The following is a 13,066-nucleotide window of genomic DNA, read 5'->3' as shown; positions in this document are numbered from 1 at the left end:
CTGAGTTTAAGCGTCACTTAAAGTTTCTGGGCACTTTCTGGGCAAGTTGGCGACTACGATAACAGTTGGCCCACCCCCACCCCCCGCCCCCCCACCCTTTAAGCTCAAGCGTTCTCTGGTGCTCTGAGATGCTTTTCTGACCCCCCCTTCCATTTACCGTCCTACCTACCGACCCCACCCTCCCTTCTACCTACCCACCTCCCCTATCATACCCTGCCTACCCACCCTCCCCTCCTTCCTACCCACCCTCCCTCTCTCCTCCCCTACCTACCTGCCACCTGCCTACCTACCTACCTACCTACCTACCTACCTACTCAGGCACACAACACCTGGTCAAAGAAATCCCTCCGAGAGTGGTTCTCTCGAGTAACACCCAAGTGGAATATTTGCCTCTGGTGTGAAGTAAATTTCAGCTTAGAACAGAAATCTAACCTCAAACGTTTATTAATGCATTTATTTGTGTGGTTTTTTTATACGTGGGAATAATATTTTTTTTATTTGTTACAGTAGAGAGTAAAGGTTATTATTGTCACGTGGGAGGTACTGGTGTTCTATTGAAGTGATTACTGTATTTTTTACATTGGTATTTCTGTTTTGTTACTTTGAGGTTAAGTGGAGGAGGTGGTGTTAGTGGAGGTGGTGGTGTTAGTGGTGGTGGTGGTGGTGTTAGTGGTGGTGGTGAAGGTGGTGTTAGTGGAGGTGGTGGTGTTAGTGGTGGTGGTGGTGGTGTTAGTGGTGAGGTGGTGGTGAGTCAGTGTGAGTGGTGGTGATGGTGGTGTTGAGTGTGGTGGTGATGGTGAGGTGTTAGTGGTGGTGGTGGTGGTGTTAGTGGGTGTTCTGGTGGTGTTAGTTGTGGTGGTGGTGGTGTTGAGTGGAGGTGGTGGTGTTAGTGGTGGTGGTGGTGGTGTTGGTGATTGGTGTTAGTGGAGGTGGTGGTGTTAGTGGTGGTGATGGTGGTGTTGAGTGGTGGTGGTGGTGGTGTTGAGTGGTGGTGTTGAGTGGTGGTGGTGGTGAGGTGTTGGTGGAGGTGGTGGTGTTGAGTGGTGGTGGTGGTGGTGTTAGTGGTGGTGGTGGTGTTAGTGGAGGTGGTGGTGTTAGTGGTGGTGGTGGTGGTGTTAGTGGGTGGTGGTGTTAGTGGTGGTGGTGGTGGTGGTGTGTTAGTGGTGGTGGTGGTGGTGTTAGTGGCGGTGGTGGTGGTGTTGGTGGTGGTGGTGGTGTGGTGGTGGTTTTGGTGGTGGTGGCAAAATCGTCACAGTGGTGGAGGTGTGGGAGAGAGAGTACAGGTCACGTGTGGTTTGTCTCGTGGGCCACTTCAGGTTAAAAGTCACAATAATGTTACCAGTGATTGTTTATAAGCGTTCACGTGTCTTTATCTACACACACACACACACACACACACACACACACACACACACACACACACACACACACACACACACACACACACACAGTAACCATATATCAACTCAACAACTGTATTAACTCATATCATAATGTTGAGACAGGTGTGTACCGAGACAGAGGGGGGAAGATCTCGTGTTAATTATCTGGTACTGTAAGAGTGAGTCACCTCCTAGCTGGCTCCTCTCAACCTTACAGCCAGCACATCCGGCCTGCCATCCACGGACTCGTTGTGTATCAGTGAATTTTATCGACGTTCGCCAATCTGGTCTCCCAATACAACAGAAGAGGTTATGGTACTGTATTACTGAGGTACAGCTGTATGATAGTCCCCAGCTGGAAGACCTTGTTGCTTCTCCCGGTGTGGAGGTTTTCTGTCAGAGAGGCTGTTTCTCTCTCTGCCTGGGTAGCGTCACATTCGTCCTCGTCAGCACAAGTTGGCTTCATTTTTTTCCCCCGCCGCCTGGAGTGATGGAGTGGCCGGTGCTGGTCTGGAGTCCTCACTTTCTCTTTACTTCTTACAAACCTTCTCTTGCGTAGTCTGTTGCCTCTGTTGGAGTGGTGGAAATACTTGGAAAACTGGAAGACAACAAGTGGTTCATATTGTTATTCCTCAAAGACAACACTACCCACCCTGCCAACACTGTGTGAGGCAAGAGGCGGGAAAGTCACCCTCCTAAGGACATCTACACAGTCAGTCAGATCAAGTACTGCTGATTTAGTCTAAGTTTATGAATAATTTTTACAGTTTTAGGCTTTTAATAGAATTTGCCTTGAGGTTAATTACTTAGGGAATAGTGGCTGACCTTTTGAAGTCGATTAATTCTCTGAAACTTTTTATTGAATATGAAGATTGTTAGCGAGAAGATGGATACAATTTCCGCCATAAAGAAAAAATATTCTTGACTTATAAACCATAACTCGAGAAAATGGACTCGTGAGGCAAAAATTATGTGTCTGTTTTCTCGTGTCTTTCAAGATCTTGTGTTTGTTATGATCTGTGACACTTTGAACAAACACAGTGGAATATTTTTGCTCTTTGTCAATGTAACATACAGAGCACGAGAGACTTTATCATATATCCACAGTCATTAGGTCACTACAAACACCAAGGAATATATATATATACATTACATAGTAGTGTGTGTATCTTTGTGTGTATATGAATATTTATTTATGTGTAGAGGCGTGTTTATGTATGTGAAGGTATATACGTGCATGTGTGAGCATTTGTACAAGTGTGTATATGCGTGTGTGAGTGTGTGTAAGCAAGTATTACAGAGGTGTAAGCACAGGAGGTACACACATTATCTATCACCTCAGGTAACGCCATGGTCGACTATCCACATATATCTCAGGTGCAGAAGGGGTGAAAGTCATGCTTTTATTCTGATTAAAAAGGAAAAACATTTCTCTCAATGTTGCTCTTTAGTCTTACAGCTCTGTCTGTCTGTCTGTCCGTCTGTCACATTCTCTTTACTCTCTCTCTCTCTCTCTCTCTCTCTCTCTCTCTCTCTCTCTCTCTCTCTCTCTCTCTCTCTCTCTCCACCCACTAATTCACAAACATAATAACAAAACAAGAGAAAAAGACAAGTAAACAAAAATATATACAAACTGTATATAGAATGAGAAGAAGAAACAGTAAATGATAATAGCAAAAGATCACAAGAAATGTATAAAGAAAACAAAATATAGAGTTACAAGTTGAGAGAAAGAAATGAGGTAAAGATTGACGTAGACAAATGAACAGGTAAAGGGAAATAGAAGAGAATGGTAGAGTATGAAAATGATACAGATAAATAAAGTAAGAATAAAGGGAAAACTTGATAACCCAAGACATAATAGGAAGAAGGATAAGGGAAGAACAAAAACAAAGAAAAACTGAACATGGGAAAAAATCAACACGTAACATAAATCGATAACGAGAGGAGGTGAGGAAACTGTGATGAGGAACAAAAAAAATCTAAAAGGGAAGATGTTATTAAGGGGGGGGAGGGGGGAGATAGGCCTATAACAATTGATTACAAAAAAAATAATAAGAAAAAAACGTTTAAAATCAAGAAGCAGGAAAACTCTAAAAAAAAATATATAAAAAAAATATAAAAAAATGTGAGGAAGGCAGAGTGGTGGCGGCCATGTCTGCCGGTCAGTGTGAGTGCGTTCTCCTGTACCAGGATATTGGTCCGGGATTTCCTGCACCGCCACCACCACTACCTCCGCGGAGCTCCAACTCTTGCTTACCTCCTTCCCTCCATCCATCCATCCGTCTCTCTCTCTCTCTCTCTCTCTCTCTCTCTCTCTCTCTCTCTCTCTCTCTCTCTCTCTCTCTCTCTCTCGCGTGAGCTGCCAACTTCCTGCTGTTAAACACAGATGTATCAGAAACTTGCCTTCATATTATCAAGATTTGCGAAGCAGGGAAGTAAGAGAGGAGAGGACGCTGAGGTAACGTGGATGAGAGGAGAGGAGAGGACGCTGAGGTAACGTGGATGAGAGGAGAGAAGAGGACGCTGAGGTAACGTGGATGAGAGGAGAGGAGAGGACGCTGAGGTAACGTGGATGAGAGGAGAGGAGAGGACGCTGAGGTAACGTGGATGAGAGGAGTGTGTTAGGTAGGTCAAAGTCTTCTCGAATGTAAACAAAGATGACACAGCGTTTTCTCAAATGTAAACAAAGAAAACGTGTGAGGTTAGGATAGGTCAAGGTCCAGATTTGTCACCGCCCTCTCCTTGTCTACCGTGGTGGGTTTCTGGAGCAGCTGCGTGAATTAAGAGCGCCAGGCCTCCAGGAGGATTATTGTCCATTTACGGTGAGAGCATAGCCGTCTTCACAGGTGTCCACGAGGGTGCCCCACATATGCCCGCAATGATCGTCGTAACCTCTTTCTCATCAGCAACAGTACCTTTGCTCAGGCGTGGCTCAAATGCTCTCTCCCTTCTCCCCCGCAGTCCACGACCCCCAGCCTCCATCGCTGGGCTAGAGCAAATAATGACATCACTGTCAAGTTTATATGGATCCAATCATACATAAGTATAGCTGCCTGTAACACTGCTGATTGTCTTGCCATAAACAATACAGGAGGAGGACACATAACCACTCTTCTCAATTCTCGGTTACAAACTGGACAACGTGAGACCTTCTGAAACATCGGGGAAGTGACACACTACACCACAACGACACAATAACCTGGCGATAAGATCCGCCATTACAAAAAGTATCAACCTGTGACTCAGTTTCAACTGAGTGTGTACTCAAGACTGCGCCTGGATTACCTGGTACCCTTGGGAGTACTGTACACACTATCAGGCAACTTCTGTCATGGATGTGTGAAGCGTCGACCAAAGATCGTCTGGGTGGTGACACTCTCAAGATCAGTAACTACTTCTGATTATTCCTGGTCAGGAATCTGGTCTCTGGTCCTAAGTTTCTGGCCTCTGGTCTTTCGTATCTGGTCTGGTCACTGGTCTCTGGTCTTTAGTATCTGATATCTGGTTTTCGGTCTCCAGGCATCATCAAAAGGTTGTGTCGTTAAGGTTGGATCAAAGCCTCTGGTGTTCTTTGAGTGGACAACACAAAGTCACTCCTCATTCTCTGTGCTTCCTATTGTCAGGTTGGTTTTTTCCTTCAGATAAATAAAAGAGGAAGTTTATTTCTCATTTATGTCTATGTGAACTGTTTTAATGTTATTGTCAGGAAGTAGAGATAGAGAGATGGAGAGAAGATTGTATGACAGACAGTAGAGCGTTGAAGATCGAGAGAGGGTTTGAGGGAGGAAGGGGTGGATTGAAGGAGGTAACGAGGGAAGCAAGGAAGTAGGGTGTGAAGGAGAAAGGAAGGGACAAAGGGAAAGTGTAAGGGTGAGAAGGGGTGAGGGAGGGTTGGGGGTTAGGAGGAAGGGGTTAAGTCAATGAGGGACGGAGAGTGAAAGGCAGGGAGTGGGAGTGGGAGTGTGTGGGGGGAGTGGGAGGGGTGTGGGAGGGGGCGAGGGGGGGGGGGGGACAGAGTGAAAGAGGGGTATGGGGAGGAAGAAAAGAAGGGGCATAATACAAAAGAATTTTTAATTAGTAACTCATTATAGGAATTATCCTCATTTTTCTTCCACTTTTTACCACTCGAATTGAAAGACCAAACAAACACTCATCTTACAATTAGTCAAGATTAGGTTAGGTTAGGTTAGGTTAGGTCAGGTCAGGTTAGTGTGATAAGGATTATTGTGGTGATGAGTCAGCCTTCGTTATCCTCTTTCCACCCTCCTCATCTACCCACCAACCTGCTTCCCCTCTCTTCCCTCATCTATATACCAACTTCCCTCTCCCCTCGTCCACGGAACTGCCTCCCCTTGTTAGCGATGGCGGTGAGATGCCTAGGTCTGAGGGGAAGGGAGGGAGGGAGGGAAGGGGAGGGAGGGAAGGGAGGTAGGGTGTGAGAATTGGGGGAAAACAGTGCTATAATGGTATTAAGGCATCACCATTCTAGTTCGTCTCTATTGGTGTGTGTGTGTGTGTGTGTGTGTGTGTGTGTGTGTGTGTGTGTGTGTGTGTGGAGGGTGAGGCTCTTACACATACCACTCGTGTTAGACCTCCACACACACACACACACACACACACACACACACACACACACACACACACACACACACTATTATTGACGATGGTGATGGTGATGGTGATGATGACGATGGTGATGATGGTGATGATGATGTCACTGGTCAAGAAGTACGGTGATGGGAGATAAGAGGAAGTGAGCGATAATAAAAGAGAGGAAACTAAGAGAGAGATAATTGAGAACGTTGTCACAATAGCAGTTGAGAGAAGGAGGAAAGAGATGGATGAGGACAGAGAGACAGAGAGACAGAGAGACAGAGAGACAGGCAGACAGACGCTATAATCTCGAATCAATGAACTATAAAGAAAGACACCTGCCCGATACCTCTGACGTAATAATGGTGGTAATAATGATGGCAAGGATAATGGTGGTAATTAGGAATGAAAAAGAGATTACAGATGGCAGTGATTTCCAAGGGTCATAATAAAGGTGAATGATGATGATGATGATGATGATGATGATGATGATGATTGATATTATTATTTCTTTTAGTTTTTTTACTTCTTAATTCTATTTACTTACTTACTTGTACTCTTTCTTTCTTTGTTCTTTATGCTTGTGAGAGAGAGGGAAGGTGAGAGGGGAGGTGAGAGGGGAGGAGAAGAGGAGGGGGCGCGGATAGTCCTTCCCTATGGTCAACTTTCCCCCCACACTGAGGGTAGGTAGAGAGGGTAGGATGAGGGGGATAATGAGAGGGAAGAGAGAGAGAGGAGGATAACTGGGGGAACAGGGATAACATGTGATAATTGAGATATTAGAAGACACTGGATATGGTTATGTTATTATTAATGGCCTCACTGTATCCCAACAAGACACTTAGGGTGACATTCTCTACTCCATACACAAGGGAAGTGAGAAATAATCATAACTCTTCTTTGTTTATTAACGACGTTGCTCAGAGTGGACAGGTATAGGTTTAAAACAATAAACTTATCTTCCTAGCGAGTTAAACAGGGGTCACAGAGTTAAACAGGGGTCACAGAGTTAAACAGGGGTCACAGAGTTAAACAGGGGTCACAGAGTTAAACAGGGGTCACAGAGTTAAACAGGGTCACAGAGTTAAACAGGGGTCACAGAGTTAAACAGGGGTCACAGAGTTAAACAGAGGTCACAGAGTTAAACAGGGGTCACAGAGTTAAACAGGGGTCACAGAGTTAAACAGAGGTCACATGAATCGCAATACATTCCGTGAAATGGATAAAATCTTAAGGGTACTCGCTTATATATACGGCCACGCTGACCTGCCGATCACACGCACGTCTACAGTGAATCAATTCTCACCAGACTCTGTGTTTGTAAAGAAAGACGGCCTACAAGGCGCCACATCATGACGTCACATCTCTCAGGCCTAAGGCATCCACACTCACAGGTCACTGCGATTGACTCACACTTGGCTGGAAATCCTCACTATCTTATGACATTGTTACGACGACGATGACGACGATCCATTATATTGAACCTATTATATGTGACCCATTCAGGAAGGACATCTCCCTCCCCCAACTGTTTCTGCCTGTGTTCCTCGCTCCCTCCCTCCTCCTATCTGTCTCTCCCTCCGTCGTGTGTCGTGCGTTGTCTCCATCAAGCTTAGATGAGGTGAGGCGAGATAAGTCTCTCTCTCTCTCTCTCTCTCTCTCTCTCTCTCTCTCTCTCTCTCTCTCTCTCTCTCTCTCTCTCTCTCTCTCTTCTCTTCCATCAAGTTGAAGGCATCAGACGCCTGATCGCTTTCTGATGAAGAGTCAGAACCATTTTAAACTTGAAGGAAGACTAAACTTGAGGCGCCTGCAACAGTCTGCAACTTTTATTCAATAGTATCCTTCTACATGAATTTCTTCTTCTTCTTCTTCTTCTTCTTCTTCTTCTTCTTCTTCTTCTTCTTCTTCCTCCTCTTCTCCTCTTCTCCTCTTCTCCTCCTCTTCTCTCTTCTCTCTTCTCTCTTCTCCTCTTCTCTCTTCTCCTCTTCTCTCTTCTCCTCTTCTCTCTTCTCCTCTCCTCTTCTCTCTTCTCTCTTCTCTCTTCTTCACTGACAGAATTCTTTGAATGACCAAGATTTTTTTCTTTCCTCTAAATTTTTCAGACTGAGAGAGACTTAATGTTACAGACTTAGCTTAGGGAACGTCACTAGGAATCTGAAGAAAAACCTTCCGTGGGATGTTGACTATATAAAAAAAAATATTGGTTTTCTGTTCAGTTTATTTCTATATTTCCTTTTGCTGTTATATATGTTCAGGGTGTAAGCGTAGAATAATTCATCTTATTCATTTAGAGTTATTGCTGGCTTAGACATTATCATATAAAATAAATGTTTTATCAATCAGGGGATAGTTATCTCTCACTGTTATGTACACTAAAGACAGGCGCTATCAGCTGGTCACACTCCACACTGCCAAACTTAACTCCGAGGATCCTGCAAACTCAAGCATCAGATTATAAGTTCTCGGGGGCGATGTTGGTCTAATCTCTCCCCACACATAAAGTTTCTGAAGTCGCTTGTGAAGGTAAAGTCTAACACAGGGATTTGTTAGTGTTTCTATTTATTTATTCTTTAATTTATTTATTTATTTACTTATTTACGGTCACAAGTCATCGACCCAAATCGGGGCCTGGAGGAGCGGGTGAAGGGGGGGGAGAAAAAAATAATAGAATCATAAAAAATTCCAGAAATGGAAGAAAAAATAAAACAGATGAGTGAGAAACGATATATATGTTGTATAGTCAAAGTAAGAAAAGAATTGAGACCCCTGCAATTGTGCGTGAATGAGGCAGAAAGTCAGATCAGCAAACCTGGGACTTGGTCACAATTTTCGTGATGCCATATGGCAGCAGGGTCTACCATTAGACAACACATTATGCTTCCAATATCTTCCCAGGCGGTAGTACCTCCCTGTTTGGTAGCTGCCTACTACCTACATGTACAGTATCTGATACATAATAAATATGACAGAAACAACGGGAACTATATGTTTCATAAATTTAGATATTTATTTAAACTAAAATTAAATTAAATAGAAGTCAAACCTGTCATTTAGAGGTAACCATTACTAAGATGCTTCATTATCTAGAGTTACAAATGATAAAAGTAGAAGAATGTGATAAAATGGCGTCTTGTGGTGTAGTGAATAAACAACATCTGGAGCATCTTGAACAGCTTCTCCTGACCAACACCCAGTATGGTTTCCTTTCTGGTCGCTCCATTACAGATCTTGTTCACATCACTCACAACCTTTTCTTTCATCCTGACAACTTCGACGAATTCCATCTGCTAATCTTCACCTTTCTGACACTCTCGAGAAAGTCTGGCGATAAATTCTCCTTCTCTCGCTTCCTTCTTCTGTTCTCTCACACTTATTTTCCATTTCCTTAATATCCTGCTGCCTCTCACAATGCCTCAACCGTGAAGGTATGAAGAGTGACAGGAGTCTTGAATCAGTTCTCTCTACCAGCCAGGAATTATTATCATGACTATAGCGAAATTAATTAAATCTTCTATTACAACACTCTAGAATTCGATCAGATTTTATGTCATCTTCCCCTGATATTTGTATCCAGAAGTAAGAGCTATAGTGACAATGTCAATTATCTTTATATTTCTATTAAATTTTGTCAGTCTTGGTGTTGTTATTATTATGCACGTGTGTTTCCTGGCCATACCTTGTGTTTCATGGCCATACCTAGTGTTTCATGGCCATTCCTTGTGATTCCTGGCCATACCTTGCGTATCCTGGCCTTATCTTGTGTTTCCTGACCTTACCTTGTGTTTCCAGACCTTACCTTGTGTTTCCAGACCTTACCTTGTGTTTCCTGACCATACCTTGTGTTTCCAGACCTTACCTTGTGTTTCCAGACCTTACCTTGTGTTTCCAGACCTTACCTTGTGTTTCCAGACCTTACCTTGTGTTTCCTGACCTTACCTTTTACTCTCAGGTACAGATGATAACCCCCTTGGTCGCTTGCCTCCTGGGTGAAGAACTCTCCTAGTGACCTTGACTTCATGGAGTTAAAGGTCCAGAATGTATAGTTTATATCTTGCACACAAACACAAAAAAAGAGTCAATATTTCCATTTATCATACTGGAACTGAATGACTACAATACAGAAGGTGGAAATAGTAATAAATGTCTATGTTTCCAATGAGAGTTTAATTGTTACAAGTGATTATGCAATTATTCATAATAACCCTTTGGGAATGAGGCAACATAATTACTCTATGGAAACTAGCTGTAAAAAAAATATATAAATAGGCATAACCGAACAGATAATTGTTTGGATAAAGCTGACAGATGGGAGGTTAGTACAAGGAGGTTAAGTAGATAAATCACAATAAATTACCATGGGTTATATTTACTACCTCTGTTATTTATGATGGATGAAAACCTTATCGTAATGTCACAAGTTGGACGTCTAACTAGGTGAGTAGCCCAAGTGAGTAACCCAAGTGAGTAACCCAAGTGAGTAACCCAAGTGAGTAACCCAAGTGAGTAACCCAAGTGAGTAACCCAAGTAAGTAACCCAAGTGAGTTCCGAAAGTTTATATGTGTTTTTGTTTGTTTAATCATAACTTTACACGCTGTTACAGAGATAGTTTAAGGCTTATGATAAGATAGACAAGAGGCTGAGTGCAGAAACATCCATAAAGCATTAATAAAAAAAAAAAATATCCCATCACAAAAACACGTACACTCAAAACACACACACACACACACACACACACACCCAAAACACACCCACACACACCCACCCAACACACCCACACACACACACACACCCAAACACACCCAAACACACACACACACACACACACACACACACACACACACACTCCTTCCTTCAGTGTGTTATGATACAGCACTTGACTATTGGGTTTACTTTTCCCAGGACGCCCACAATGATCTGCAGCAAGATTCATGCACCAGTAAGTCTAGCAACCCAACTCACAGCGGGCTTCTCGGGATACGTTGGTGAATATTTATGTTCCAGTGCTTGGTTCCCCTCGTAAAGCAAGTCTCTTCTCCTACAGGTGGGTGCTGGGGGTGGTAGTGGATGGTGTGAGTAGTCTGCGAAGCGCTTATTGTTCTCCCGGTGATAGTGTGTCATTGTTGGAGGTGAACGAGAGAATGAGTTATGGTGTTTCTGGTGGTGTTCGTACTGGGTTTAACAATGTTCTCTCTCTCTCTCTCTCTCTCTCTCTCTCTCTCTCTCTCTCTCTCTCTCTCTCTCTCTCTCTCTCTCTCTCTCTCTCTCTCTCTCTCTTCCCCTATGAACTGCACGTAAAGATTTTTTCCCCTAACTATGACCTACACGGATAGTTTTTCTCCCTAAATATAAATTGCGAGTAAAGTTTTCCCCTTAAATACATTATGAGCTGTACGCAAATTCCCCCTCTCCCCCCCCCTCCCCTTCCCACTCCCCCTCCCGCCCCCCTCCCCCATTGAAGGGTTTTTTTTTCTCTGGTTATAAATAATATTAGAGAAATATACATAATCAGACATAGTATCCAGTGTAAAGAGATTAACATTCGGATTATCTTTCCAAACTTAACCCACAAGCATCCGATTAGCCTTCTTGTGGTGGAGGGTAGAGAATGCCACAAAGAAACACACATAAGAACTATAACTAACAATGTTATCAATGTATGTATCAGATAATGTTTAAAGTTTGTTAAGGATGAATGTAATTAGATAAACACCCCTGTTATCAGGGGTACGTTTTCTATGAATGAATTATGCTAAAAGCAATTTTTTTTTTTTGTCTAAGCGTGTAAAGTACTCGATCCTTCCTTTGCTAAACGGAATGAGTGTGTGTTGTGATGAGTGTGTGTCGTGATGAGTGTGTGTTGTGATGAGTGTGTGTTGTGATGAGTGTGTGTTGTGATGAGTGTGTGTTGTGATGAGTGTGTGTCGTGATGAGTGTGTGTTGTGATGAGTGTGTGTTGGCGTGAGTGTGTGTCGTGATGAGTGTGTGTATTTGTGATGAGTGTGTGTTGTGATGAGTGTGTGGTATGATGAGTTCTGTGTCATGATGAGTGTGTGTTGTGATGAGTGTGTGTTGTGATGAGTGTGTTGTGATGAGTGTGTGTTGTGATGAGTGTGTGTCGTGATGAGTGTGTGTCGTGATAGTGTGTTGTGATGAGTGTGTGTTGTGATGAGTGTGTGTCGTGATGAGTGTGTGTCGTGATGAGTGTGTGTCGTGATGAGTGTGTGTTGTGAGTGTGTGTCGTGATGAGTGTGTGTCGTTATGAGTGTGTGTCGTGATGAGTGTGTTTTAAGTAGTAGTATTATAGTTGGTAAATAATAGGCTGTGTTCAGTTATTTTATAATAGGAGAGGAATGTCGGTATCTCATAAACATAATGCTTATAAATTAGTGGTTTAAAATCTAGTAGACACTCATTAAGGTAAATATATTCGCAGTGATAGTGAAGAATGTTCATCCATGTGTGTGTGTGTGTGTGTGTATGAGTCAGATATAACATCCTAAGTAATAACACACACACACATACACACACACATACACACACACACACACACACACGCACACACACTCACATACATCTCTCTTAATACAAATCCCTGATGATGAGAGACATGGAATTAACGACCAGATAATACAACAGAATAGGTAGAGAAATAGACAAAGTTAGGGAGACAAAGGACTACCTCTCCCTACCTCCTTCCTTCCCTCCCTTCCTCCCTTCCTCCCTTGTCAGCAGCCTGTGTACATGACCTTCTCCCATGGGCACCCTTAACACCACAGCAGCTCACAGTAATGACGGGATCTGGTGGGGGGGTTGATGGTGGTGATGATGGCGGTCCTCTCCTGCCTTCATCCTTGACAATTACTCTCATCTGACAGAGGAGCAGGTGGATCCAGTGTGTATCTAGCCATGTGATCGAAGAGCTTGCAACATGTGTCTAGTTAGGTTGGTGGAGGAGGTTGCAACATGTGTCTAGTTAGGTTGGGGGAGGAGCTTGCAACATGTGTCTAGTTAGGTTGGTGGAGGAGGTTGCAACATGTGTTTTAGTTAGGTTGGGGAGGAGGTTGCAACATGTGTTTTAGTTAGGTTG

The sequence above is a fragment of the Homarus americanus genome, unplaced genomic scaffold, assembly GCF_018991925.1.
Source record: "Homarus americanus isolate GMGI-L3 unplaced genomic scaffold, GMGI_Hamer_2.0 scaffold52512, whole genome shotgun sequence".
Classification (NCBI taxonomy): domain Eukaryota; kingdom Metazoa; phylum Arthropoda; class Malacostraca; order Decapoda; family Nephropidae; genus Homarus; species Homarus americanus.
Note: the sequence above shows the minus strand (reverse complement) of the source record.